General features: G+C 38.0%; 1 protein-coding gene across 2 annotated transcripts in view; it reads right to left on the reverse strand.

Moving 5' to 3' along the window:
• Window positions 1-27,802, reverse strand: part of LOC110965743 (pro-neuregulin-3, membrane-bound isoform) — a 547,688-nt gene that overhangs the window by 67,297 nt on the left and 452,589 nt on the right. The window lies entirely within an intron of this gene.

Raw genomic sequence — 27,802 nt, forward strand, 5'->3', positions numbered from 1 at the left:
TAATATTAATGGAAGGTAGCATCACAGTAAACGCCTCCCCAAAGCTGTAATAAGTTAAGCTGCTTAGAATAATTTTTTATGGTCTAAATCATTTTTTAATAATAATACTATTTTTTTCTTTATGTTCTCATTTATCCCTAATTCATTTGCAATTTATGTTTTATTTATTTATTATTATTGTTCTTACTTCTAGCCTTGTCTTTATGATTTTCCCCTCTCAATTTATATTTAAATTTTATTAGGGGATTTATTCTCTTTTATTTATTTATTTTGCTTCTCTAGTTTTTCTCTTTGTAAACTCCAGTTTTAAAAGGTGCTATATAACTAAAGCAACTGTTATTATTTCCCATTATGTGAAGAATTTTACAAGAAAATCATAGTGATCTGTAAAATTCTCATGAAGTACACCATTTTTAGCATCTACAAAAGTGGTTTTGTTGTGACAGCAGCCTGTTTTCTCCTCCAGTGTGGACTATATGAACGGTGTGCATCAGGTGTGAGCGTCTGTTAACTGGATTGGTGGAAATGCTCGTCCCTGATTGGCCCCCAGATGATCCTCAACATAAAGAGCTGAGGTGAAGCTGCAGCTGGTGACTCAGCTGATCTGCAGCGTCTCCGCCTTTAGCTTCACTGTTCAGACGCTCTGCTGGGGTTCAGCAGTTTGTCTGGTTGCTTTTTGCCATTAAATCTGACCTTGTTTTCTGCTGTTTACGTTAGATAGCGAGGCAGTGTGTTGTGTTTTGGTTTGCTGATTATGCTTTCCCTTATCTTGCTTATGTTTCTTGGGATAGATTCCGACCTTTGCCCACCCTGCAGCTAATCCCGGCTGCCTCCACGTGTAAACATGATGTAAATAAATCCAGCAATTATCAAAATCTGCTAGACCTGCAGGAGGATGGGTCACTTTCATGTTGAGAAGGGCCAGAAAATGCTTTTCAAATTGCTCTCTGACTGTGTTTTTTCAGGTCGCACATCCATCCGGAAGCTTCCTGCCGCCTGACAGATTAACGTCTGTGAGCTCGGAGCAGAAAAATGGGCCCAAAAATCCCCAAACAATCTATCTGCCGGATGCCAGTCATTGTTGGATTTGAATGTCATCTTTCACTGACCTGTTTCATCGTTTCATCATTTGTTCTCTTCTCCCTCTGCATCCCCCCCCCTCTCATTTTTTTGTTTTTGCCCAGAGCAGTTACCATGACAACAAGGTATCTGTATCTTCTAACCTGACAGAAAGTCTTTCATCTGCTCTGCATCCATAAATCAGAGCCGATGCAAACAACAGGCCCGCGAGGATGATCTACTCACGGCTTACTTTACTACTTAAAACCCACTCAGAGTAAACACTACGGGAAATAAAGCCACTAACAGACTTCACGGTGCACCAGTTATGTAACACGAATTAGCACCAAAAACCGCTGCTCTGCTGAGCTTTTTTTTTTTTAAAAAAAACGCCTTTAGCTCACTGTTTTGATTTAACAACACATTTATTGTATAGTTGGAGGTTGACATGAAGCCTGGTTTCCTGCAGAAACCGAACAGAACAGAGCAGCTGGAGAGTGCTGCACTGGCATCTTAACCCTTTCTAATGAGGCAGAAATAAAGAATAATGAAGGAATCTGGTGCAACAAATCAATAATCAGAAAGCAAGGCAGTGCACAGCGACATAAAACACCAAACGCACGGTGCACAGAGCAGGTTGGACTGTTACAACGAGCCAATTGAACCTGCAGTAGCAAACTGGGAACATGATGAGCAGAAACCTTCAGTGCACTGAATGACAACGACAAATGCAGCCTACAAACTCCTCAGTGTAGTATAATGTGCCAAAAGCTAACATAAATTAAAATGAAACAAAAGCTTTGCAGAACTTTTTAAGTTTTGTATATTTTTGTATTTTTCAGTTCATTTTATTTCATTTGTTAATGTCATTCTCCTTTATTTCTATACTTATTTTTTTATCTTAATTATCTATCATTATTGTCGTCATTATTTAGCAGTAGCATTTTAATTTACTATAATAATAAACTATTATTGTTGTTGTTGTTGTTGTTGTTATTTCTAGTTTTGTCTTTATGGTTTCACCCTCTAATTTTAAATTTTGTTTTGTTTTGTAATATTTTATTTGATAATTTTATTCTGTTTTATTTGCTTACTTAGTGTTTATTATTATTATTATTATTATTATTGCTATTATTATCATCATTTTGCCTTTACATTAAAAGTTTACACTTAAATTAATTTGTTTTAGTTCATTTATTTTATTTTATTATGTACCTTTTAAATTATGCCATTTTTAATTTGATTATCCTTTGCTTATTTTTTCATAACAATATTGATTCTTCTTCTTCTTATTGCAAATAATAATAATAATTATTATTAATAATAATAATAATAATAGCTATGTCTTTTTGGCTTTACTCTGTCATTTATTTTATTATTGTTACCATTTTCATAAATTATTCATTTGTCTTTTAATTTAATTTAAATTTTCTTTATTTTTGTTAATTTTATTCTCCTTTATTTACTTGTTTATTGTACTTATTTACTCTTAGTATGATTTTAAAAATTATTTCTAGCCGTTTTTATAGTTTTAACCTTTTTTTAAAAAAATTTTTATTCCACTTTCCAAAGAACTTTTTCTTAATTACTTTCTCTACATCACTCCATCATCCTCTTTATTTCTTTGCTATTTTCTGCCTCATTTTTAATTTTCAGTCCTTGTCTTTTACTCTTTGTGCACCAACTTTAATGTGGAAGCTTCCCTTCATCAGTGCATTAAAATAGACATTTTTCACCACACTTCAGGAAAAATTTGCAGATTCAGTGTTAGTTCTTTGCACCGTCACACTCCTTTAAAAAATGTGTGCATGCAAATGTTTTCTCACATTCACGAAAACATCTAACAGAAGAACGGAAGAGGGGGGAAAATAGTTCAAAGAAAAAAAAAGAGAGTTTAGATCCTGCTGCTGAGCTGATGTAAGCTTTGTGTAGGTTTGTGTGCTGGCATACTGTAAAGTCAGACTGTGTCGAAGTCTTTTAGTTTTAATTTCACTTCATTATGATCACATCTGCCCACATGTTTTGCTTCACATGATGGAGGTGGGCGGTGGTTCCATTAGAGGCTACAAACACAAACACAGCAGCTCCTCAGTTCTCGTGTTTAGCTGAAGAAATTGCATGTCTTAACCTCCATTCAACGCTGACCTCCCTCAGATTCTTTTTTTCACGCTCTGAGCGCAGCATTAAAGCAAAGTGACTCAAAACGAGACGCCGCGGTCCAAACATTAGAGTCTACTTTGCTTTTTTATTGCAGTTTTTGGGTTGAAATCTTTATTTTTTTCCCTCTCAAATTGCTTTTCGGTGCAGCACAAGTACAGATTCTGCATTAGTGACGTTTTTACAAGGCTCTGAGTTTAATGCAGCTGAATTGGAAATACATTTGAAGAGGAAAGAAATGTTGTGTACAGACTAAAGTACTGTTTCTGTCACTTAAACACATGGTTGCAGGATGAAACTTGTAAAGTACACAATAGTTTTCACATCATTTTCATGGGTTTTTTGGCCAAAATGTTCCATCAACTCAATATTTTGTTTAATTTAAACTCAAATTAAAAAAAATGAAGTGGGGGTAACATTTTCTTAGTATCCTCTTTTACTCATAATTTACTCACTCTTTATGTGTTTATTGTATTTATTTACAGCCTCATCTTCATGGTTTTATCCCCCCTCTATATTCATTACATACTACATTTATTATCTTTCACTCATTATCTATTTATCTGTTTATTTTCTGTATTTGCTTATGACGATAATGATATTAGTATTAAATTTTTTTAACATATTCTTTAGAGTTTTACCCTCTAATTTATATTTACTTTTTATTTATATTATTTGTAGATTTTATTTTCTTTTACTCTTTATCTATCTATTTATTTTTTATTTATTTACTATTACTACAATAATGTTGATAAAAGTAATAATAATCATTCTAGCTCTAATTATTTTTCATTTGATTACCTTTATTATTCACTTGTTTCTCTTATACTATTTTTATTTGCTATTATTATTATTTCCAGTCTTGTTTTAATGCTTTCTCCCCGCATTTTAATTTTATTTGTTGATTTTATTCTATTTTACTCTTTTTTAAATTATATTTTATTGTTCATTTTATTGTTTTTACTATCATTTATTGACTATTAGTATTGTTATCTCTAGTCTTATCTTTAAACAAATATTTACATGTGTAATTATGGGTAATTAAAACTCAAATTGCTGCATTACTTGATTTAACACAAAATTTAAGTTGAAGTAATTTCATAAAACTAGCTTAAAAAGGGAATTTTCTCAACATTCATTTTGTTCAATTTTGCCAACTTATAAACTTATGTTCATAGTTATAAAACTAAGCACATAAAACTGAAAAATTGCTTTAGAATAAAGTGGAAATACAGCTTGAAACAACTAAATTTTCATGAATAATCAGCTCAAAAACATATTATTAAATTAGCGGTAATAAAAAATACCTTCATTTGTAGAGGAGAGACTAATTCTACTAACTTAGCATAATTTCATTAGTTATCACTTAAGAGTGTTGCATTAATTTTCACTGTTATTGTTGATTCAGAACGTTATTTTTTAGGGTGAATTCTCCTGCATGTTTAGATACATAGTTTCATTAGAGGTTATCACAAAAAAGCTTTCTGTAAAGTGCTGCGTTTGTGTTTTTTGTCTCAAATACGAGTTGTTAATTACACAGAACATATTAGAAAATGTCCAACAGTGTTGTTTGCTCCAGATTCTGAACATTTGGATTTGGACAGAGCTGCTTTATGTAGCATCGAGCTAATTGGTCCAATCTGTTCTGACCACTGTGCATCATCTGCTGATCAACAGGCGGATAAACGAAGATGCAAACAGTCGGTGACACGTTGTGATTCAGCGAGGTCACACCCACGGCGGTCTGTCAGTCACGTTCAGGGTCGCATCAACGGCAAAATAACTTCCTGTCTGGCCTTCAGGCGTTAATGTCCTCATGACGACACTCACTGTATCTGCTAAAGCTTCTTGTTCAGCCTTGAATCCAAAGTCAAAGCTAATGACTGGTAGCATCAACCGATTATTCATGAAAATTAGGTTGTTAAAAACTAGTATTTCCATGTTATTTTAAAAAAGTGTTAAATACTCAATTTCTCACAACTGAAAAGGTTTGTCTAAATCCATAAATTGTATTTTTTTTTTATCTTGCGGTAATGCAATTAATCAACAGAAAAAAGACTGAAAGCAATTTCATGAAGTTATATCAACTTGAATCTAAAAAGTTGAGTTAAAATCACACTCAGTATGAAGCTGATGTAATTATTAACACTGTTATGCCAAGCTGACCCTTTGAAATTATGTTTGCAGCTTGAAATATTTGTCCAAATCCATAAATTAGGACATTTATCTTTAGTGACCATGCATTAAGTAAGAGGTGCACTTTATTGTCTGATTAAATGATGTTTGCCGGAATAAACGAGTGAAACTGATGAAGCTGAAGGTCAGTTAATGAACCTCTGATGCTTCTGGAAACTAGCAGGAGGCAAACTTTAAGGATGGATGAGTAAGAAGAGTGAACTAAAAGAGGAGGATGAGGAGGCAGTTGCATGTCAGAGGAGAGTTTGCGGACTTCTGGTAAATGATGAGGAGGGTTTTAGTCCAAGATGAACCTGTGATTCAGCAGCTCGTGTCGTGTTCTGAAGTCGCATCCAGTCTTGACTGTCATCCCTCCTCTTACATCCCGTCCATCCGCTCTGTTTCATTACCGAGAATAAAACCCAGACGGCAGAAAAATAACAGATCCGACAGTTTCAGATCTGCTGATCCATCGGACGAGAGAAGAAGCTCAGATGGAGAGTCAGCAAAAACTGCATTTCTGTCAAAGACGTCTCAGAGGTACAACAAACAAGGTGTCCTTTAGCATCAGAGCAACCAAAACCCTGGGAAAATAAATAAAAACCTGGGAGCAAACATGCCAAAAAAAAAAAAACGGAGCTGTATACTGAATACTGTAAGGTTCAAAGACTGCAAAAAGGGTAAAAAAAAAGGAAAATATTAGAGTTTTTAGCTAATTAAATACAGTAAATTTGCTTAATTATAATATACAGATTTTTGATGGGGACATGACACACATTTATGTATGTATGCATGCATGTATGTATTTTTAAACAGTCCATACTTGGACAAATTGATACTGCTTTTATTCTGTGATTTTACAACAAAATGATAAGTAATTTAACAAATCTGTAAAATATCAGTTTAGCTTTTTTAATATGCTATTTTTCAATCCTTAATATACATATTTTTTCTTTCAAATAATGACAAACATTTCTAAAAGAACAACTTATTTCCTTCTTATTTAACTACAGCAACAAACAGTGAAATTTGATGGTCAAAGCTTGAGAAAGAATGCACTAACATTTGAAAAACATCGATTTTACAGCTTTTCTTCTTTTTTTAAAATCAGCATGTGAATTATTGTTTTTTGTGAGTTTTCACAAGATATGTATAATTTAGGGCTGCACAGTGGGGTGGTGGTTAGCACTTTTGCCTTGCAGCAAGAAGATCCCCGGTTCAAATCCTGACCTGGGCCTGGGATCTTTCTGCATGGAGTTTGCATGTTCTCCCTGTGCATGCGTGGGTTTTCTCCGGGTACTCCGGCTTCCTCCCACAGTCCAAAAATATGCTGAGGTGAATTGATTACTCTAAATTGTCTGTAGGTGTGAATGTGAGTGTGATTGTTCGTCTGTATATGTAGCCCTGTGACAGAGTGGCGACCTGTCCAGGGTGTCCCCTGCCTTTGCCCGAGTCAGCTGGGATAGGCTCCAGCACCCCCCGTGACCCTAGTGAGGATAAAGCGGTGTATAGAGGATGGATGGATGGATGGATGGATGGACATCAACTGCTAGCAAACTTTAGTAAATTCATTCTTGTATGTACTGAAGTTATTTAAAATTGACCAAGAATCCAAATATAAACGTCTCCACTGCCCTAAAGTGATGCAACAGCAGAAATTTAAAGTTTCATTTTGCTTTGAATCTGTCAAACATCATGTGTGCAGAATATTAACAGAATTTTTACTAAACACGACTGAAACATCAATCCTTTATCCCCTGTAGCTGATTCATTGTATGTAGCTGCATCGCTTTAATGTTTGATTTCAGCTTTTTCATGGTGTTTTAGCTGATTTGTACAGTGCTCACTGGTTCACTGTTGTCACCAGTTTGCAGTTTTGCGATGAAGATGGAGCACAGAGAGGTAATCTGGGGATAAGTGGAGTTATTTTTACTTCAGGCTGCTATAAAGGAGTTCTTCTATCGCAGAGCAGTTTAATGTGGCCACACGACCCGAGTGCTGATCCTTGTTCGGTTCTCTTGTTCTGGGTACTTTAATGACTCCAGGTTATGGACAGGAGCCACGTCGAGGTGACCATGAGAGCCGAGCAGCAAATCTCAATACATCCAGAAACTCATATTCATTCAGGCTAAGCCCACGGGGAGGAAACTTCCGGGGTGGTGATGAATTCAGTCAAGCGAAGAGAACGAGAGGAGGACGTTTGACTGAACAGAACCAGAATCAGAAAGATGCTTCTTTAAGGTTCTCAGCTCAGACTTATTTAGTTCCTGTTTTTATTACTCCGCCAAGGAACGCAGCGGAGTCCTGTGAGGATCGCATTGGTTTGTGTGCCTGCCTCTGTTTGCAACCTCAGTCAAAAACTGACTGATTGATTTGGATGAAATTTTCAGGGAAGGTCAGAAATGACACAAGGACCAAGTGATTAGATGTTGGCATTCATGTGTTTATAGTCAGAATTCTGTCTGATTTCACTTTTAACGCAACTTCAACCGTGTCCTTGCAAGAAGAAAACGTCCGACAAATCTGCATTTAGTCAACAAACCTTTTTCTCTCTCCGGAGTCCTGATCTGGAGTCTAAATCGACTTTATTCTAACATTATTACTATTTTTGCACCTTTTGAGCTCTTATTTAGACATTTTAAACCATATTTTACAAACAAATCTATGAAATTTCTGCTTTGCACATCAACATTTTATACCCAGACACTTTTTTTCAGCTCATGCTGCAACAACCGAACACGAAAATATGATGGACAAAATCACAGGTAACAGCAGCTTTGTAAAGTTTGTAAAACATATTGATTTTATATCTTGTCCTTGTTACTTCGCCAAGGAACATGGATGAAATTTGGATGAAATTTTCAGGGAAGGTCAGAAATGACACAAGGACCAAGTGATTATATTTTGGCAGTGATGTGGCTTATAGTCTGGATCCACGGATTTGTTGAAGATTTCTGTGTCATTGCGAGATTGCAGTACAGCATCACTGTAACTGTGACAAGTGAACACTGCGTCAGCTGCCTGCTGACAATCACATATGTGATCCTACTACAAATCCACCACTGCAGACTAATTGGGAACTCATTCGCTGGAAATGATACAAGGAACAACTGATTAACCCTTAAAAAGCCGGGACCGAGTATACTCAGTTCCCGCTTACTCGTACACACAGCGGAAACCGAACATTCTCGGCTCAACACGTGTGACTTGCTTATGATTGCTAATTAACATAAAATATGCACACACCCGTATGTTTGGTAAGATATAAACATTGGCCCCAAATTTGCTTATTTCAAACGATAAAGCCGTATGAGCCGTTATAACAAAGCTGCAATTACGAAGCTCTTATCGGGACCGCGTACCGGCTGAAATTCAATATGGTGAACGTCTACGACAATGCGACCTCGCAAGACTTGATCGATATTTTATGGATTAGGTGGTTTTAGTATATGTACTTCTCCAGAAACATGGCCTTGTAAGGGTTAAATTGTGGGGGTGTTTCCGAGTCACATCAATTTCTGCCACACTCTACATATTTAGCTCACACAATTCAGTAACACACACGTCCTCAGCGCAAGGTCATTTTGTTTGTGGGTACATATATATTAAATGGCCACATTCTACGGTGCCCTGATTTCTGATCATCAACAACTAATAAACTAATGCAGCATTAAAAAAATAATGTGGCATTTCTGACAATAGCATATGCGGGAATGACCAGTCTTGGTGAAGTACTGCGCTCTGAGTGTTTTTCTAGTTTTTAAGGTTCCTGAAATCCAGTGGACATGACAGTGAAGATGCAATATCAGATGTTTTTCACAGCAGCTGTTTGGCTTAAATAAAACAGGTGTTAGTGGTGACAATGATGATTACAGACCTATACACTTATTGCCATTAGTAACAACTACGTTTACAACAAAAAAGTCTATCTTTTGAAAAACATGCAGATATATTAAAAAAATATTGTACTGCACTACTGTCTTTATTTTATCTGTCACTGGCTTTCTCCATTTTCCTGTTTCTGTTCTGTCTTCTGTTTCGTCGCCTGTTTATTCTTGATTTGCATCCCTGGGTGTGTATTAAAACCCAAAGAAAGAAAAAGCGGCATGTCACAATTGTGCACGGGTTGCATGAAAGTTTTCATTAAACACCTACTAACATTACCTACTAGTTCTGATAATATTTTAAAGAAAACATTTAACTATAATTTTCAAAGAAGGTTTTAATGGGAATTTCTACTGTCAAATAATGTTTCTATGAGGTTAAAAATGAACTACCTTGGGTCCAAATCAGCTATATTCTAATGTTATTACTGTTTCAGCACCCTTTGGTCCCTAATTTGGACATTTTAAATCATTTTTTACCAACACATGTACAAAATTTCAGACACTGTTTATCAGCTCATGATAATCAATCAAATAACAGAAAAAAGCAGCAGTGCCTCGATTTATTTATTTATCAGAATCAATAAAAAGCTGTGGTATTGTTTTAATTATTTAAAGGTTTTAATGTTTTATTCTCTCTTTAACAGGCAATGTAATCTGCTTAGTGCATAATTTAAGAAAGTTCTGTGACGTACAATGGGAACGATAATTCATGCAGCTGATGAATCGTTAAATTTAAAGAGCAAATATGAATCAATGAGCGAGAAGAGAAAGAGAGAAGGAATCTCCCGGTGACGGAAAATGTCGCTCCACTCGGCTGTCGGCCGCTAAAGCTTCAGGAGAGGAGCATTAAAAAGCCATTTGGAGTCATTTCATTTGCTGCCATTCTCGTCCAACTGTTTCGTCGCTGTGGTCTGCTGGCCGTTAGGACGTTCTCCACCTGCATCTGAGGCAAGTAGCCGCGATCGTTTAGCTCAGAGAGGCTGGATGTGGATCAGACTGAAGTTCTGCACTTCAACACTCTGTGATTGCTGTTCTGAAAATGTTCAGAAAAATGCAAGAACCTGTGATATTTTAAGATCAGTAACAAAATTCACGAGTTTCTGTTGTATTAAAGTAATCTGGCTGCAGTTACACACAAACTGAAAGCACAAACGCAAATGTGTTTTGTTCTGAGAAAGTTCTGCAAACTTCCATTTACGTTTTCAGTAGGAAGTTTTCTTTTCGTTCCCAAAAGGTTCATCTTAAAGGTACGGCAACTGAACACATTCTGAAAATGTTTGGTGACAACTTCGTTAGACTGTTCCAGTGTTCTCAAAACTCAATGTTGTATTGAGAATGTTCTTGATTTGTTGTCACTCTAGAACATGGTGGGGGCATTGTATGGGTTCTATAACAGGTTTCCTCAAGAATATCCCCAAAACATGCTCAGAACAGCCAAAATGTTCTCCCTTTGTTGAAAGAGTCGCAGTACAGGAACGTTTTATGGAGAACATTCTGTCATCTGAGGTCTTTATATCATTTTGAAAATGTCATCCAAACATTGTATTGAGAACACCCTTCCTTTGTGTCATTGTGGAAATGTTTAATAAAAGAACATTCAGTAATATGTTCCCTAAACAACATCCTAAAGAACATTGCATTCAGAATGTTCCACCTTTGGTAATAAATCCCAGTATAGGACCGTCTTATAAAGAACGTTCTGTCATCTGACGTCTTAACATCTTGGAAAATGTTTTGTGAGCATTGACTTGAGAACAACATTCTTCTGTCATCACTGTCTAGAAGAGTGTTCTATAAGGTGTTCCTCAGCAAAAATGCAAAAAATGTTACACCTTTAATACATCACATTACAGGAACATTACAAATCTGGCCTCATTCTACGGTGTCATGATTTCTGATCATCAATAACTAATAAACAAATGCTGCATTTCTGACAATGACATATGGTGAATGAACAGCCTTAGCGGAGAACTACGCTCTCTGAGTGCTTTTCTTATTGAAGTTGTCAAACCTGTGACACTTGTGGCACTGTAACTGAAACAAACCTGTCTGTCAACTAACTAGTCAGTTGGATCAACAGCAACATTAATTTTAAGTTGAATAATTTTAAAAGTTTTTTGCACCAGTTGTCTCCGTCTGCCGCAAAGCCTTTTCCCATCTGCCTCGCTGCTTTACAACCTGGTCACTGTGACTGCTCTCACTCTGCAAACAAACTCTAAAAACAGGAGTTAAAAAGTCCACAGATCGTCATCGCTGCATCACCAGGAGGACTGGAGCATCTTTTAGAGGTGACTGCAGTTCAGAAATGCAGCTTTTGGTCAATCTGCTCCCTAAAGCTGTGAAGAAGAAGAAGAAGAAGAAGAAGAAGAAGAAGAAGAAGAAGAAGAAGAAGAAGAAGAAGAAGAAACTCCCTCCTAACAGATCCCAGAGGCTCAGGAGGCTTTGCAGAGTTTATTTCATTCGCTGATTCTATTTATCATCTCATACTGCTGGACTTTTAGGTTGACTGTGGTTGCTTTTTGTTGTAAATTAACCGCTAGCTGCTAACTCTGCTGTAATTACTTTTAATTGTGTGCTGCTCCTGCAAAAAATAAACAATAAAATGAAAAATTAAATGATCCACAGAGGTTCCACTGTGCAGCAGGATCTGCTGGTGTGTTTTTTGTTTTTTTTTTTGTCACGCAAGTGGGACTAGCACATTATTAAACAGGTAATATTAATATTGTGGCTGTATTTTATATTCTGTTTATTAATAAGTGACTTCTAGGAGACAGCATGGGCCAATGTAACTCACATTTAAGCATAAAAGTGTTCATTTTAGACCAAAAAATCACCTCTACTGCACCCTAACTCCATTATTTTGGTGATTATATCTTAATTATTGTACTGCTAGATCATGAAATGTTTTGTCGAAACAGAACTTGTTTTGGTCATATCACAGTTCAGAAAAACATGCTGACTTGTTAATATGCTCAGAAATTTCTGCTGTTTTTAGAGGTTCTGTACCTTCTTTTAGTTTGGAAAATATTCAAGTCAAAACAACCCAAATTAATGACAACGTAGGAGGTGGAAATGACAGCGATATTGGTATTTTGTGTCTCACTGAAAGCCTGAACAAATGAAGGAACATGCGTTTCCTGTCGTGTCGATTCCATTCAGTCACATGGAGGCTGAAATGTCAGATTAAATCCTTTATACAAAGAATTATGAAATATCTGAATCATAATCGAGATTATTGATTAAAGGATTTCTAAACGAAAACAGAACCGTGAATCTGCATTTTCGTTGCATTTTTCCTGTCCTCCCTTCTTGAATCAGTAATATTTTTCCATCAATACTCATTTTCTTTTCATTTGAAAATGCAAGAATGAGGTAAAGTTGGATGTATTTAGGGGAACTGACTTGAGTGTCAGAGTTCAGGAACTAATTGGTCGTGTTTCTGCAGGGACGAACTCAGATTAGAGTTTTACTACTTCCTGATAAATAAATGAAACAGGGGACAGCAGGTTTAATCAGCAGAGAAATGAACAAAACAGAAAAAACAGACAGATAGACAGAAAGTGAACACTGTGTGATAAGGCAGAAGAATTACTGTGAGTCTCTTTCGACTAGTTATTAATGAACTGACACTTTAGCGAACCAGCTAACAAGATGCAAAGTCCAGGATGATTGATAAGAGAAAATGGAGCCAAGTTATTATTTTTAATATTCAGTGCTAAAAAACAGTAATCTGAAGTCTCGATAACAACTGGAAAGCATTTTCCAAATGTTGCACTGAGAACATCTTTTGTATCATTGTGGGAACGTTTTATAGATTCTATACAACATCCAAAAAACATTTTCAGAACATTGCAGCCAGAACACTCCATAGTTGTTAATATATCACAGTTAAGGAATGTGTTTGTTAACCACGCCTGACGTACACATCAGCAGGGTTACTGCATTCGCTTCGGTATCTGGCTGGCTGGGTAAGTATGCATGTGTGTATGTCCATTCAGATATCTCTGCAAGTGCTGAAGTCAGGATAATCAAACTTGGCACTGAAGATCGGTCTAAGGTCCCCTGCTCAGTTGTTGAGTTAGAGGTCAGCAGATCAAGGTCAAGGTCACAGGGGTCACTTAGCACATTTCTTGCATATTGCATCATTAACCACGCCTGACGTACACGTCAGCGGGGTTACTGCATTCGTTTTGGTATCTGGCTGGCTGGGTAAGTATGTATGTGTGTGTGTCCGTTCAAATATCTGGGCGTGGTTCTGCCATCTACTGAGGACTGGTCTAGTTATCATTGTGCAAACATTAAACATTCGACGATATGTTCCTTCAACAACATAACCACAACATTGTAGCCAGAATGTTCCACCTTCGTTATTATAAAGTACGTTCTGTCATCTGACATCTCAGTAACATCTTGAAAACATTTCCTGAATGTTGCATTGAGACCATCTGATGTTTATTATCATAATGGAAATGCTTTAGAGAAGAACATTCCATCTTGTGTTCGTTTGACAAAACATCTCTATGTTCCACCTTTAATAAATCACAATACAGGAGTGCTAGAAAAATTTCTGTCATCTGAGGTCTGGATAATATCCGGTAATCATTTCCCAGATGTTATTTTCCAGATGTTGCACTGAGAATATCCTTCTTTTCTGTCTTTGTGAAAATACAACGTTCTATCGTGTTAATTCCAAATCTATCAGGATCTGAATGTGGAAAAACAGGATGACTGATAAAAGAAAACAGAACCAATTGATTGTTTTCCGTCTGCAGCAATAGATGGACAGAAAGTAAAGTGGCCTCAGCAATCAGCCTCCATTAGAGCTTCAGCAGTCAACTCTGCATTTAACAGCGAATTCAGGAATATAATCTGAGAGGATGATAATGCTTCATGTGATCTAAAGAGAGACGGATGGATTCTGAGGGGAGTAAAAGGCAGAGATGCAGCAGTTATTGACGATGCTATGAAGCCATGTGATTAACTCTGATCAGACTGTAGACTCTAGTACTAATCCGATACTTTCAGGGCTGCAATTCTGTGCAAATTCAATCCATTAAATGCGTCTAATGATGTGGAAATACAGCAGGAATGAGTTTCCTCTCCACCTTCAGCAGCTGCAGCCCACAGCAATAGATGATGCTCCTGTTCTGTGATAACTCTGTGAATGGATCTCATTGTTGGAGATGTTAGCGAGCCAGGATTGGCCCAGGTGGTCGATGAGACACACCTGCAGCTAATTAACCTCTGCACATACGTGTGACCGACATTAGTGGCTAACGCCCCGCAGAGCAGCTGGAACCTGGAAGTTAAGACTGGAAATGACACTTGAAACTCAGAGAATGGAAACTTTGTCCAGTCTGCATACAAAAAAATAACACAAAACTTTGCAAATTCACCCAAGCAGCTACAATGAATTGAGGGGGATTACTCAAAGGTACAGTGGCAAGAAAAGCACAAGAGCCTTTTTGGAATTTCATGGGTTTCTGCATTAATTTGTCAGAAAATGGGCTCAGATTTCATCTAAGTCAAGGGTATTGACAAAATATAATGTGCCTAAACTCCAGGTATGCTAAAGCCTGACTCCAATTACATTTTTTGAGGTCATTAATTCAAGAGTTCACATACTTTATCCACTTGCACTATGAGTTTTTCATGATCAATGAAAACATGAAAGATCAGGACTTTTCAGTGTTATTATTTCAGGCACATTAAATTTGTTAATACCCTTTTATTAGATGAAGATAAGATCACTTCTTCTTTTCCTTTCAGCTTTTCTCTTCAGGGATCGCCACAGCGAATCAATTGCCTCCATCTAACCCTGTCTGCTGCATCCTCTTCTCTCCCACCATCTACCTTCATGTCCTCTTTAACCACATTCATAAACCTCCTCTTTGGTTTTCCTCTAGGCCTCCTGCCTAGCCTTGGGAAACTCAGCATCCTTCTACCAATATATTCACTCTCTCTCCTCTGGACATGTCCGAACCATCTCAGTCTGGCCTCTCTGACTTTATCTCCAAAGCCTCTAACATGTGCTGTCCCTCTGATGTACTCATTCCTGATCCTATCCATCCTGGTCACTCCCAAAGAGAACCTCAGCATCTTCAGTTCTGCTACCTCCAGCTCTGCCTCCTGTCTTTTCCTCAGGGACACTGTCTCCAGACCAAACAACATGGCTGGTCTCACCACAGTTTTGTTTCATTTTAGCTGAAACTCTTCTATCACACATCACACCTGACACTTTTCTCCAGCCGTTGCAGCCTGCCTGTACACGCTTCTTCACCTCTTTTCCACACTCTCCATTGCTCTGGACTGTTGACCCTAAGTACTTAAAATCCTCCACCTTCTTGATCTCTTCTCCCTGTAACCTCACTCTTCCACTTGGGTCCCTCTCATTCACACACAGATACTCCGTCTTGCTGCGGCTAACCTTCATTCCTCTCCTTTCCAGGGCAAACCTCCACGCCTCTAGCTTCTCCTCCACTTCTTCCCTGCTCTCACTACAGATCACAATGTCATCTGCAAACATCATAGTCCATGGAGACTCCTGTCTAACCTCGTCTGTCATACTGTCCATCACCATAGCAAACAAGAAGGGGCTCAGAGCTGATCCCTGGTGTCGTCCCACCTCCACCTTGAACTCCTCTGTCACACCTACCGCACACCTCACCACTGTCTTACAGTCCTCATACATGTCCTGCACCACTCTAACATACTTCTCTGCCACTCCAGACTTCCTCATACAAAACCACAGTTCCTCTCTGGGCACTCTGTCATAACTTTCTCCAGATCTACAAAGACACAATGCAGCTCCTTCTGACCTTATCTGTACTTCTCTATCAACATCCTCAAAGCAAATATTGCATCTGTTGTTCTCTTTCTTGACATGAAACCATACTGCTGCTCACAGATGTTCACCTCTGCCCTTAGTCTAGCTTCAACTACTCTTTCCCATATCTTCATCGTGTGGCTCATCAGTTTTATTCCTCTGTAGTTGCAAACTAGCATACAAGTCCAACCTAGCATACAAGTCATCGTAAGCCCTTGTTTGGCCTTTGCCACCTCTACTTTCACCTTACGCTGCATCTCCCTGTACTTCTGTCTACTCTCTTCAGTCCTCTCAGTGTCCCACTTCTTCTTAGCTAACCTCTTTCTCTGGATCCACTCCTGCACCTCGTCATTCCACCACCAAGTCTCCTTATCTCCTTTCCTTCCAGATGACACACCAAGTACTCTCTGACCTGTCTCCCTGATCACATTTGCTGTAGTTGTCCAGTCATCTGGAAGCACCTCCTGACCATCCAAAGCCTGCCTCAACTCTTTCCTGAAAGTCATACAACACTCTTCCTTTTTCAAATTCCACCATTTGGTCCTCTGCTCTGGCTTTGCCCTCTTCATCTTCTTCACCACCAGGGTCATCCTACACACCACATTTTATGACAAATTAAAGCAGAAAACTACGAAATTCCAAAAGGTTTACAACCTTTTTCTCGCCAATGTATTTTCAATTCAGAACTTACTTATGGCACTTATGGTCCCAATATTTCATATTTATTTTAATTTTAGAGATTGATCTTGCAAATTGCTCTCCTCTATTGCCTCTTTTAGTATTATATACTGTTTAATTTTGTCGTACGAATTGATCTTTACATTTATATTTTATGTTTCTATTTTATTTTTGCATTTCCTGTGCACACACTGATAGATGAAAACAAAAAATGTAATAACAAATAAGATAAATACAAGCTTTGTGTCAATTACTGTAAAACATTGAGCTGTTCCAATAAGTATTTCCACATCATTTTGAAGGATTTTTTCTTTTACTCTGAAAGAAAGTGTTATGTCCTTTTTCACCATAGTTATGAACACAAGTTTTTAGGTTGGTGAATTGACTGTTTATTACCTCCGCCAGGAGGTTATGTAATCACCGGAGTCTGTTTGTCTGTCCGTCGTGTGTGTGTGTGTGTGTGTGTGTGTGTGTCTGTTAACAGCATAACTCAAAAAGTCAAGGGCAGATTTTCACCAAATTTTTACAGGATGTCCGGAAGGGCAAGAGTAAGAATCGATTAGATTTTGGAGGTGATCCGAATCACCGTCTGGATCCTGGAATTTTTTGAAGGTCGAAGGACAATTGAGAGATGGTGAAAATCCGTCCATGACTTTTTGAGTTATGCTGTTAACAGACAAACAGACACACACACACACACACACACACACACACACACACACACACACACACACACACACACACACACACACACACACACACACACACACACACACAGACGGACAGACAAACGGCATGGCGGAGGTATGCACTCTCCGAGTGCTTTTCTAGTTTCTTCTTTTTTCCTCCATAACAGCTCAGATGACTTCAAGATTTTTAAAAACTTACTTAATGATTGATAGGATAATGTTTTAGTTGATTGCTCAAAATTTAAGTTCTTCAAACTTGTATTTCTTCAGTAGTTAAAATGAATTTGTTTAGTGTATTTAACTACTAAAATGATAAAATAAACTTGACAAATTATTGAATGCAATTTCAAATTTGTTCTAAAAATATGTTTGGGCTAAAAAAAGTTGCTGAAGTTTTTAGAACTTCCTAAAATTATGTTAAGACAACAAACTATGTTGACTTTTGGAAATTTACTCATAAAAAGAAGTTATTTCAGCTAGTATTTCTAAGTATTATGTACTTAAATACTGTCAACACAAGTTATTAGGGTAATTTCTTGCAATTATGCATTTAGTGATGTGGTAGGAATCCCTTAATTTAGTTTTTTTTCTATTTTGGGTAATTTCATTGAATTGTATCAACTTTAATTTAGCTTTAAATGACATGGAAATTTGAGTTTAAATTACACATAAGATTAAGTTGATGCAAATACCAACATTATTACATCACCAAACTCATCAAAAACAATGTTTGCAGCTTAAAATAATAGTAAAATTGGACTTTTTGTCTTGCAATCATGCATTTAGTGAAGTGGTTAGAATCCCTTAAATGACTTTGTAGAACGTACAGATGCTCCAGAACACTTTTCAAAGTTACATGTAGTCACTTCACATGTGGAAGACTAAAGTATGTTCAATATCTGGCAAAACTCCTATATATTTTCTTTCACTGCAGGAAATGACTCCGTCAGAGAGTTTGTGGAACCTGGCTGACTTTTCCAGAGAATTTATCACCAACTTCTAAGGATATTTTACCTGAACCGTCTTTCTATTTCCTCAGTAAGCAGGTGAAACTGGAGAAAATGAACCGAAAGATGAGGAATGCGATCCTGCTCTGATCAGAGAATTAGAAAAGCTGCTCCGGTCGTCTCACAGATGTTGGCTTATTCCTGTGATTCATGATAATGGTGTGGAATCTATGACCAAACTTTGGTGGCTGCAGATTCTGGCAGACCCAGTATCGTCCTTGTAAATACAAAGAGAATAAGTTTGAGACAAGCCAGTTTTATGTAGAGTCGATCAGCAGCGATCGCTGTATGATGAATGCCGATTAGATTTCTGTGCAACATTGTCCTCAGCTGCTCTCAGCAGACAGTGGTAACAAAAACAACACTGGTTTTCTGCTTCAAATAATGATGAGAACCTCCAAACTTTGATCTAATCTAACAGCTAATTGGGTTTAACTACATGACATGTTACAGAAACTTTTCTTTTTGTTGAAGTTTTGAATTTTAGGCCTGATTTTGAAGGTTTCTTCGGTAGTTTTTATGGTTGATGAAAAACTCAATATGATCAGATTAAAAAAGAAAAAAAATGCAAATGAACTTTCAACTCTTGCATCTTGTAGATAAACATTGGACTGATTTCATATTTAACAGCACAAAAACTTCTGGTTTTAGATGTGAGAATTCTTAGAAAAATAATATTACATGTTTCAGGCCTGATGGTCTCAACATTTAAGAAGTGAAAGCTATTGTTTTGTATTTCTTTCTACCGTATTTGACGATTTATTAATGTTTTCATTTATGTAGATGCAATGTTCTAGGATGTTGTTAATGGACAAATTATAGAACGTTCTTTTGTAGAACGCAGTATACAGCAAACTGTAGCGGCATATTTGTTTTATCCGCAATCTTCTCACAGTTCTCTTGTTGTTTACATAGGAAGCCACAACCGATTTATTTGACCAAGGAGCATCCCTTAATTCCTCAACCTCATCTTCCTCCGTTTTGAAGCGAGTGTTTTGCTACGGTAGGTGAGGAGGGTAAAAAATCATCAGTCTCAGTGGTGCGCGGTGCCTCTTCGCGTTTTTTATTTCGTGTTTTTATTTCGTGCGTCTTTGAATTTTATTTTGTCATTTTTTTTGCGAAATAAAAATAAATCAAATTGTTGATGGAACACAATATAGAACATTGCTCTATAAAACATTTTCACAATGACAACAAAGGAAGAATGCTCTCAATGCAACGTTTGGAAAATGATTTCCCTGTGTTATCAATAACCCGAAAGAGGGAACGTTCTTTATAAGACTTTCTTACATTGGGATATATTACCAAAAGTGAAACATTCTTTTTGAAAGGTTCTGGGGATGTTTTAGGGATGTCAAGGCAACACACAATAAAAAGCTATAAAATATTCTCACAATGTTCGACAGCATTACATGACAATTAAGGAAGAACATTCTCAGTGTAACAAGTTTTAACAATGTTGAAGTGTAATGGTCTTACAGTGCTATTTATTAGAACGTGTTAGTTGCCCTACCTTCCAGAAAAACATTCTAGGAACTAAAAAAAGAATATTTGCATGTGTTCTGTTCATGTGTATTTGCTACCAGATTATGGGAGCACAAAAGATTCTGAAACAGAACCTCTAGGAGTGTGTTACTCATTGTAATGTGGTGCAGCTTCTCCCATGCAAACCCAAACAGACGCACAACGAGAGGAGAGATGGAAACACTACAAATGTGTGAGTTGGAACCGTTTCATGTGGTTTCAAAGAGACCTGCTGTCAGCCAGACTTCTTCTTCTGTTGTTTTTAATGGGTAGTCTGGATGCTGCCTCTTCCTTCACCCAGACACTTGCCAATTAAAATAAAAGAATTTGGAGCCTCGGCGGCGGAGCTTCAGTATTGCTCCTGATATTACAAAGTACAAAAAGCTAAATCCTGATCCGGGATTCAGTTAGCTGTTGGTGATTATTAAAGGAACTTTCTCATCTTTAGCTCAGACTCCGACATCTTTAGTGTCCTAACGAAACATTCTGGTAGGTTGGAACAGCTTCGTCTTGATGACTTTGAGCAGTAAGTTTGATGCTTCTTGAGATTCTACTTTTTACTTCTAAATGTTGTGTTAAAGTATGGGAAGCATGTTCCCGAAATGCAAAAATGTAAACAAATGGACACAAGCACCCAGTTAATGATCCCACTTGCTATTATTAGCCTTGTTTACAAGGGGTGTAACGAAATTTCATGCCGCGAAATTTCGCGAAATAAAAAATGACAAAATAAAATTCAAAGACACACGAAATAAAAACACGAAATAAAAAACGTGAAGGGGTGCCGCAGGCTGCACAGTGGAGTAGTGGTTAACACTTTCGCCTTGCAGCAAGAAGATCCCCGGTTCAAATCCCGGCCTGGGCCTGGGATCTTTCTGCATGGAGTTTGCATGTTCTCCCTGTGCATGCGTGGGTTTTCTCCGGGCACTCCGGCTTCCTTCAACAGTCCAAAAATATGCTGAGGTTAATTGATAACTCTAAACTGCCTGTAGGTGTGAATGTGAGTGTGATTGTTTGTCTGTATATTTAGCCCTGTGACAGACTGGCGACCTGTCCAGGGTGTTCCTTGCCTTCGCCCGAGTCAGCTGAGATAGGCTCCAGCACCCCCCGCGACTTTAGTGAGGATAAAGTGGTGTATAGAGAATGGATGGATGGATGGATGGAAGGGGCGCTGCGCTAACCTGGCAATAGCCAGATTAATAATTGTGTAGTACTTGATAGTACTCCACAATATCAATCTGGGACCGCTCCATGTAAATCCATTCGGAGGAAAGAGGCACGGATTGGACAATGCAACAGTATGTCCCGCCTCTGACAGGTTTGTTTTTAGCCAATCGCAGGATCTTCACAACGAGCGGAGCCAATTGGTAGATTAAACTCTTACCAAAACCCGTAGGTAAAAAAGCACAAACATCTTTACCATCCAGAAATGCGCAAAGCGTCTCTCGTTGTTCTTCCTTCAAAGAAGCGATAGGAGATTCAGCTAAAACTGACTTAATAGCAGCATCTACACGATCGTTGTCCTCCGTTGCCATGTTTGTTTTGATCTACTGACGCTTGGTGACGTCGTCACATCCGGATATCCCGCCCATTATCCCGCCCCACACACGAATACTGCTGCGTGATTGGCCCGAACCAACTTGGTGCTGTACGAAAAGTGAAGGTGGGAGTGGAGCAAGATGGTTTCTTGAGAGATTTGTGAACTCACAAATATCGCGAGAAATCAACTTGCTGGCAAGGTTAGCGCTGCACACCACTGAGACTGATGATTTTTCACCCTCCTCGCCTACTGTAGCAAAACACTCGCTCCAAAACAGAGGAAGATTAGGTTGAGGAATTAGCTGATGCTCCTTGGTCAAATAAATCGGTTGTGTGGACCTATTTTAGCTTCCTATGTAAACGACGAGAGAACGGTGAGAAGATTGCGGATAAAACAAAAACCGTGTGCAAAATATGCCGCTACAGTTCGTCGAATACTGCGGCGAGTACAACTAGTTCACAGTTCAGACATTCGTAGGTCTAGACTGCAGCTCCTAGGACTGCTATTTGTTTTCCTTTTCATTCAAGAATGTAGTTATCCTGATTGTTTCAACAACAAAGCACTTTTTTATTGAGATTTTATGTTTGTATTTGCACTGTAGTCTAAATAAGGGGAAAAAAACAACAATTTTTTTTCAAAGAGCATTTATTTTGTACTGATGCAGCACTATTTGTTGTATGTCTGCATAAGGTAGAAAATAAAGAAAATGAGATTTTTGCATACTTTATGCTACTGTTGGGGATTTTCTTTAATCTTTATTTCATATCGTGAGTATTCCGTATCATGAGCCCTGTTTCATATTTCGTATTGTTTCGTGAGTTGACCATTTCGTTACACTCCTATTGTTTACTAAATATTATAAAATTGGTATTACTGATTTCCCATTGGGCCTGTGTGATCGCCCCCTGCTGGGAAAAACATTGTTTGCTGTATCTTGTCCTCATGTTTGATTAATTGGTAATAAGCTACGCAAAAATGCTAAATCCCTGCTACAATTTTTGATATTTCAAAAAACATTCTGAGAAAGTTCTGCTGAGTTCTACTGATACTTTCAGATGGAAGATTTCTTTTAGTTCCCACAATGTTCCACTTACAGTTTTTCTCTAACATTCTCAAAATATTGTGAAAAACTGTTGAAACATTTTATACAGTCTATAATGGGTTCTCTCGAGAACATCCTCAAATGTTCATAGCACATTTTAAGAATGCTTTTATTTCCAGTGATGTTAATATAATTTTTTAATGTTAATGTTTAACATCCTCAAACAAACATTCAAAACATGTTTCCCAGATGTTATCAAGGCCTCAGATGAGTTTTGTAAAACGCTCATGTAACGTGATATATTAACAAAGTTGGAACATGCTGCCACAATGTTCTGAGGATAATTAGAGGGAACACATTAAAGAGTGCTCTTCTATAAAATGTCTCCACATTCATTCATTCTGCAATGTTCTGATTTTTTTTGTTATGTTGTTGAGGAGGCAAACTGTAGAATCTATAAAATGTTAACATAATGTTCCACAGTCTCTGAGTTTTCAGAACGTTGGATCATGTTGGTCTAATAAACGTTATCTCGAAACAGCTGTTACATTTTCAACTATCATACCTTTAATACTACTTAAAAGTAAACTTACGGCTGAAAACATTAGTTTGCAGAACTTTCTCATAACCTGAAGAAATCCTATTAATCGGTGTTGTCTGAAAAAACATCTGGCTAGCACCAAAGATGGAAAGTTTTAAACTTGATTCTGCTTCACCAGCATCACTTTAAAGAACCGAACCAAAGGGCAGCTGGTTTAAGAACTCTTTAGCTCTTTATGTTGTGAATGTTTAGCTTCTCGACAAATTCAACATCGGTACAAGGTATCACCTCCTCGGATACTACTGAACACTTCTGAGCACACACTTTCAAGTGCTGCAACGTAAACACTCCATTTCAGCTTCTGGCTCTTATTGACTGCACTTTTCTGAAACGCCCACATCGTGTTTATGAGTTATGACTCTTCGTGAACAAATGTCAGATGATTTATCGATTGCTATGTCTGTCACGGGTCAGGGACGTGTGCAGAGCATCACCTCTGACACTCTTGTTTTCACTTGGGGACATTTAATTCAAACCGCCTCTCTTTGCAGTAATGTTCCTTTTGTATTCTTTCGCACAATTGCGAATAAAGAGCATTGACTTCGGTGATATTGAAGCCATCTCCAGCCACCTCAACAGGCGGATCATCATAAAAATTTAAAGCACATCTTGGATGTGAAACGGCGGCTTGTATTCCACTGGAAATTGGACTTAACCGCGACGCTATTCGATGCGCACGAACCTGCAGAGCATGAAATCAGATCTCATAAAGATAGCAGGAATTAAATCTGATTTAGATCTCTGTGTGTGTCGAATGTGATGATTCCGAATGTGTTTCCACGCGGCCAAGGCGACGATTGCGGGAGAGGAGATGATGAAAGCGGTGAAGAAAGAGGCTGAGGTGAGGCAGAAGAGAGAGGGAACGCTATTCAAAGAGAATACATTAGAAGCGAGTCAGCTCCTGAATACTGCATTATGCTGTGGAAGTTCCTCAGAATGGGTAGTGCCAATCAGCAACCTTCTCAGTCTGAACAACAAAAGCCGCGTCAACAGCAAAAAGCAGTTTGAACTCAATTTCTTGAGCGCTGAAAGGATTTGACACACTGTATGTTCGGATGACAACAAAAAGGCTTTGTTGCTCTTTGACAGATTCGGGAGGAAACCCTAAATAAATCTCTGATCTCATCCGTCCAACAAGTTGGGTGACAAGTGCGCCGTTGAGCTTCGCCGACATTTTCAGAGCAAATCGTACATCAGCGAGTTGAGTGGAACCCGAGTGTCGATCATCTGTTCCATTCTGAAGGTTTTACACCCAGAACAGCTTCATCGAGGAACCTGTTAGCGCTCCAAGAACCAGGAAGTCTTCAAAATGTTCACAATGATTCTCGGAAGCTTTTAAAATACACTAGTGTTCAAAAGTTTGGAGTCACCCAGGAAATTTCATGAAAATTCACACTTATTTATGTGCTAACATAATTGCACAAGGATTTTCTAATCATCAATGAGCTTTCCAGCACCATTAGTCAGTCCCTCCAGGATGTTACGGGCGTTTTTCCAGATTGTTGTGACTGAAAATGGCTGATTTCGTGGCAGCTTTTCTAAAAAATTGCAATAAAAGTTGCAGTGTTTTAAGCTTATTTGCTGTGATGAAATTGCGGGAGACAGTGACAATTGCTAAAAAGCTGCATTTTTTCCAGCTTGTAGAACATGTTTCAACACTTTATTTGACAATATTTATTCCGAAATCAATTATTTAACGTTCCAAACCATTTCCACAAAAGCTGGCACACTATGGTGGGACATTAGCAGCAGCCACCAAAATACTGGTTTTGGTTGGTAGATTTGCGGCACAAAATGATAATTTACGATTGAATGATTCACATTTGAACCTATCTGTCAGTGGCTCCAAAAGTTCATTTCACTTCTTGGCAAACACGTGTTCACACACACGCACTCGCTTCTTGTCACGTCAATTAACAAGAACAGCACTGAGAGAGCGCAGTACTCCACCAAGACTGTTCATTACCTGACCTTGCGCTGATCACAGGCGTGTTATACATGTGTACGTACTTAATCGTGTGACGTAAATATGTATGGGAATTGATGGGACTCACAAACACTGCCACAATTTAATCAACTGTTCCTTGTATCCTTTCCCATTTGTCCATAGTGGTGGATGTGCAGTAGGATCGCAATCATGTGATCGTCAGCAGGCCGCTGAGGTAGCGTTCACTTGTTGCCATGGTTACCGTGCTGTTATCAGATGCCCTGTCGCTACCTCAATGGGAAATCCTTAACAAATCCGTGGATCCAAACTTTTAGCCACATCACTGCTGAAGTCTAATCACTTGGTCCTTGTGCCATTTCTGACCGACCCTGAAAATTTTATTCAAATTCCTGAGTCCGTTTTTGAGTAATGTTGCTAACAGAGGAAGGATTCACACACGCTGATCGCCACATAACTCCGCCGTGTTCTTTGGTGGAGTAATTAATGTAATTTACCTTCATTCTTCCAGTGCTCTAACAGATCTGGATGTAACAATTTCTATCATGGTGATTTGTCTGGTCTGTTGTCCGCTCATTTCAGCCGTTCTAATATGTTTCATGTTTTTTAAAAAAGCGTTTATCAATCGATGATTTTTTTTTCTTTTTTTGTTTTTTGTATTCCACCACAATATTGCATGGGTGTAAAACAGTTTAGCGCCGCTTTGGTGAAGAACATTAAGGAATTAATTGTTTTTCACGGTCTTCAGCAATCATTTTTTTTTGGTAAATGACAGACTTTAGTATCGCACGTCTGCATCCTCAAACCATAAACAAGGAAGTGAATTTGGTGATGTACGTGCATTACGTTTGCACTGGGAGCTGGTATGATTGGTGGAACTCACGGGAGGTGGGCCAAAATTGCAGGAAAGTTGCAGTGATTGGACAAAATTGCAAGGCCACGCAAAATTGGTTGATTTCGCGGATCCAGTTCAATGAAAAACATCATGGATAAATCTCACGAAGATAACAACCTGCTACTACGTCAGTATTTCTTTCATCTTGTTGAATTTGTCTGTCCAAACCTTTATATAACCTCGTCTGGTGTTTCATTATTCATCTATTATTCATCGGTGTTGTGCAGTTTTTCCTGCCAGGTTTTTTTTTTTTTTTAAAGAAAGCTCTTCTGAGTTGTTTAAGTTTCAGGATTGTTTGCTTTCCTGCCTCTCTTATGTTCTGTTCTGGAGTCGTGGCTCTCAGTTCGTCCTCTGGGACCCTGAAACGCCGCGATATCCATCCTCACAAGACGCTTCCACTCTGATCCGACCTCCCTCCTCCTGCCAGAGTTCCTTGGCAGCGTCCACCTGCCCTGCTGCTGAACCTTTTCAAACCTCGGTCCACCCGAGGCCCGCCACACTTAGCACCGGGAGATGGAGTTTGGACGAGATGGGTGTTGAGGGAAGGATGGCACGGAAGGAGGTTAGCAGCGGACAGATGGGGGTTGCGAGGGCCTGAGGTCTGGAGGGAAATACTGGAGGAGGGGATGTCAACACCAGACACAAAGGTAACTCGGGAAATTAGGAGGGTTTGATTAGTGGCGAGCAGACGAGATTATCTGACTGAAGGGGGGGGGCGAGGAAAGAAGAGGAAAGGCCACAATCTGCCGACTCTCTTCTTGTCCAGATTTGCACTTACCAACTTTGTGAAGCAGGGCGAAGTGGGGAAAAAAACAGAAAGAAAAGAAAGAAAATGTTACTGAGAAAAGAAACTCACATTGTGTTCTGCAGCAGAGAAAATAAAGAGACAGGAGCCGATCGATTCCATTATAAAATGAACCAAGGATGGAGATGAATGAAGGGATGAGCTGAAGATGAAACAGACAGGAAGCTAAAATCGTTTTGATTCCAGTCCTCTCTTACTTTACTCCACTTCTCCAAGTCACTTATTGCACATAAATGACTTAGAAACTCCCAATTTATATGGAAATTCACCTTAAAGAGTCCCACAGATTAACAGACTAATGACACTGTTTAAATAATAACTATGTCCCAAAGACAGAATTTCAAAATAAAATGTCAAAATCTGACTGTGCTAAATTTGTTTGGATCAAAATGACTGAATTACTGGAATATTCCTTTGAATTTACCATCTTATACATATTTTTTTTTGCAAAAATAATACCAGGAAAAACCATCGAAAATAATTTCTGTATGTGGTATAGTTAATTTGTATTGCAGTTAAAGTTTGATTTTCAAAATAAAATGACAATATTTGACTATTGAGTTTGTTTGGATCAAAATGACTCATGAGGGAAGACTTCTCCTTTTTAAGGGTTTTTTTTTTAAATATCAAAGTTGTAGTCTGTTATAATTGCCATTTAGTTACAGTCCTTGTGCACCTACTAAATTGAAATTCAATAGAAATATATGCATTTTAGTAGAAATTAACCATTGTTCATCAAACTACAATTAAATACTTGAATATTCCTCTAATTTTACTGTCATTTATTAGTTTTTTTATACAAAAAATAATAATAGCAAAATAATTTCTTTATGTGTTATGGATCATTTCTGTTCCAGTTCAAGTCAAATTTTCAAAATAAAATACCAAACTCTGACTTGTGGGGGAAGATTTGTCCATTCTTAAGGGTTTAGGAAGCTAAAATCTTTTTTTCCCAGTCCTTTTTTCCTTCAC

This window comes from Acanthochromis polyacanthus, chromosome 15, assembly GCF_021347895.1.
Source record: "Acanthochromis polyacanthus isolate Apoly-LR-REF ecotype Palm Island chromosome 15, KAUST_Apoly_ChrSc, whole genome shotgun sequence".
NCBI lineage: Eukaryota > Metazoa > Chordata > Actinopteri > Pomacentridae > Acanthochromis > Acanthochromis polyacanthus.